This window comes from Hyla sarda, unplaced genomic scaffold (assembly GCF_029499605.1).
Source record: "Hyla sarda isolate aHylSar1 unplaced genomic scaffold, aHylSar1.hap1 scaffold_1435, whole genome shotgun sequence".
NCBI lineage: Eukaryota > Metazoa > Chordata > Amphibia > Anura > Hylidae > Hyla > Hyla sarda.
The window spans coordinates 2765-6926 of NW_026608065.1; positions in this window are offsets into that span (position 1 = coordinate 2765).

The window sequence follows — 4162 nt, forward strand, 5'->3', positions numbered from 1 at the left end:
TGACTGTAAAAAATGAAGATTTTGAATTTTCTCCTACACTTTGCTGCTATTCCTGTGAAACACCTAAAGGGTTAACACACTTACTGAATGTCATTTTGGAAACGTTGAGGGGTGCAGTTTTTATAATTGGGTCATTTATGGGGTATTTCTAATATGAAGGCCCTTCAAATCCACTTCAAAACTGAACTGGTCCCTGAAAAATTCCGATTTTGAAAATTTTGCGAAAAATTGGAAAATTGCTGCTGAACTTTGAAGCCCTCTGATGTCTTCCAAAAGTAAAAACATGTCAACTTTATGATGAAAATCTAAAGTAGACATATTGTATATGCGAAACAATATATAATGTATTTGGAATGTCTATTTTCCTTACAAGCAGAGAGCTTCAAAGTTAGAAAAATGCTAAATTTTCAAATTTTTCATCAAATTTTCAAATTTTTCACCAAGAAATGATGCAAGTATCGACGAAAATTTACCACTACCATGAAGTAGAATATGTCACGTAAAAACAAATTTATAAGTAAAAGCATCCCAGAGTTATTAATGCTTAAAGTGACAGTGGTCAGGGGGGGGGTTAAGGACCAAGGGCGTACCTGTACGCCTGTGAGAATTTCGATCCCCGCCTCTAGCCAGACGGGGATCGGAACGGGATGCCTACTGAAATCATTCAGCAGGCATCCTGTGCAAATGCCTGGGGGGTCCTTAGACCCCCCATGTCGGCTATCGCCGCAAATCGCCAATCAATTCAGATCGTCGATTTGCGGCGATTCCGGGCTGATCGGGTCTTTGATGACCCGAAAGTCCGGAAAATAGGGATGATCGGAGCTGTCAGAGACAGCCCCGATCATCCTAAAGGATAGGAGCGAGGTGGCAGGGGTGCCACCTCCTCCTATCCCCTGCGATTGGCCGGTCAGGACTGACCGGTGAATCGCAGGGGCGGGGGTGAAAGTTAATTCCCCCCGCTCTGCCCGCCCCTGGATGTCGGGGCAGAGCGGGGAAAGATGGCGGCAAAGTGCAGGGGCAGTGGATGCAGCGAGGAATGCCGGCGCCGGTTACCTGGGTTGACGCGGGGGCCAGGGACGATGAACCGGTGGTTGACAGGAGACGGCAGGCAAGTGGAGGCAGGCAAGTGGCGGCAATGTCCCAGATGCAGCAGTGAAGATTCCCGTAAAGTAATCTTTACTGTTGCTTCTAGGAGTTTCAAAACTACAACTTCCAGCCTTTGGCTGTCTGGGCATGCTGGGAGTTGTAGTTTTGCGACCACTGTCCTTCCAGAGGTTGCAAAACTACAACTCTCAGCATGCCCAGACTGTCCAGGCATACTGGGAGTTGTAGTTCTGTAACATCTGGCCCTTCAGATGTTTAAGAACTACAACTCCCATCATGCCTGGGCAGTCTCAGCATGCTGGGAGTTGTAGTTTTGCAACATCTGGAAGGGCACTGTTTGGAGACCACTATACAGTGGTGTCCAAACTGTAGCGCTCCAGATGTCAATTCAAAGCATGCCAAGACTGTCCATGCATGCTAGGAGTTGTAGTTCGGCAACATCTGGCCCTTCAGATGTTGCCAAACTACAACTCCCAGCATGCCTGGGCAGTCTGGGCATGCTTGGAGTTGAAGTCTTGCAACATCTGGAGGGATATAGTTTGGAGACCACTACATAGTGGTCTCCAAATTGTTCTCCTCCAGTTCTTGCATAACTACGACTCCCAACATGCCCTTCGGCTGTCTGTGCATGCTGGGAGTTGTAGTATTGCAACAACTGGAGGCACACTGGTTGGGAAACATTGTCTGTATCCTAACTCAGTGTTTCCCAACCCGTGTGCCTCCTGCTGTTGCAAAACTATAACTGCCAGCAAGCAATGACAGACCATGCATGCTGGGAGTTGTAGTTTTGCAACAACTGAAGGCACATGGGTTAGGAAACACTGAGTTAGGAAACAGACAGAGGTGCGGAAACACTTCGTTAGTCTGTTATCTAACTCAGTGTTTCCCAATCCCAACCAGTGTGCTTCCAGCTGTTGAATAACTACAACTTCCAGCATGCACGGTCTGTCAGTGCATGCTGGGAGTCGTAGTTTTGCCCCCACCCCCACGTGAATGTACAGTGTACATTCAAATGGGCGGGGGTATACAGCAAGTTTCTTGCTTCAAGTTTGAGATGCGGCAAATTTTCCGCTGTAGCGGGAAACTCACTGTAAACCCCCGCCTGGGTGAACGTACCCTAAAAACACTACACTACACTAACCCTAAATGAAGAGTAAAACACTACATATACACTACACCCTTACACTGTCTCCGACCCCCCCCCCCCCCAATAAAAATAAAAAACGCCTTGTACGGCAATTTTTCAAAAACGGAGCCTCCAGCTTCCAGTATTCCCGGACAGCCATTGACTGTCCAGGCATGTTGGGAGTTTTGCAACAGCTGGGGCACCCTGTTTGGGGAAAACTGACGTACAGCATTTTTGGTGGAGGAGACAAGTGAAACGCTTGCATCCGGGTACACCCTTATGAAAATCCCTAATCCAGGCCTCAAATGCGGATGGCGCTCTCTCACTACAGATCCGTCGTATTTCAAGGAAACAGTTTACGGCCACATATGGAGTATCTCCGTACTCGGAAGAAATTGCGCTACAAATTTTCCCTATGAAATGGTAAAGTTGGGGTCTACACCAGTTAGCGCAATTTTTTTTTCTTTTTTACACTAACATGCTGGTGTTGCCCCATACTTTTCATTTTCATAAGAGGTAAAAGGAAATAAAGACCCCCAAAATTTGTAACACAATTTCTCCCAAGTACGGAAATACCCCATATGTGGGCGTAAAATTCTCTGCGGGCGCACAACAAGGCTCAGGAGTGAGAGCACCATGAACATTTGAGGCCTAAACTGGTGATTTGCACAGGGGTGGCTGCTGGTCACAGTGGTTCTGATATAAATACAAAAAAAAAAAGAAATACCAGCATGTGACCCCATTTTGGAAACTACACCCCTCACGGAACGTAACAAGGGGTATAGTGAGCCTGAACACCCCACAGGTGACTGACAGATTTTTGAAACAGTGGTCCGTGAAAATTAAAAATTAAATTTTTCATTTGCACAGCCCACTGTTACATAGATCTGTCAAACTCCAGTGGGGTGTAAATGCTCACTATACCCCTTGTCACATTCCTTGAGGGGTGTAGTTTCCCAAATAGTGTGCCATGTGAGGTATTTTTCGCTGTTCTGGCACCATGGGGGCTTCCTAAATGTGACATGCCCTGCAAAAACCATTTCAGCAAAATTCGCTTTCCAAAAGCCCAATGTCGCTACTTCCCTTCTGAGCCCTCTAGTGCACCCCCAGATCAATTTACATCCACATTTGAGGTATTTCCTAACTCAAGAGAAATGGGGTTTAAAATTTTAGGGGACATTTTCCCCTATTACCCCTTTTGAAAATGAAAAATTTGGGGTAACATCAGCATTTTAGTAAAAAATAAATAAAATTCACGTCCATCAAACATACACAGCCCCTATACACATCCCTCCCACACACACACACATACATACACAGCCCCCACACACTCACATACACAGCCCACATATACACACACAGCCCCCACAAACACATACACAGCCCCCAAACATACATACACAGCCCCCACACACACACATACATAGCCCCCATATACACATACACAGCCCCCTATACTCATACACAGCCGCCATATACACATACACAGCCCCCTATAATCATACACAGCCCCATATACACATACACAACCGCCATATCCACATACACAACCCCCATATACACATACACAACCCCCATATACACATCCCCCATATACACATACACAGCCCCCACACACACATGCACAGCCCCATATACACATACACAACCCCCATATACACATACACATCCCCATATACACACATACACAGCCCCCACACACACACATACACAGCCCCCACACACATACACAGCCCCCATATTCACATACACAGCCCCCACACACACATACACAGCCCCATATACACATACACAGCCCCCATATACACATACACAGCCCCCACACACATACACAGCCCCATATACACATACACAGCCCCCATATACACATACACAGCCCCATATACTCATACACAACCCCCATATACTCATACACAACCCCCATATACACAT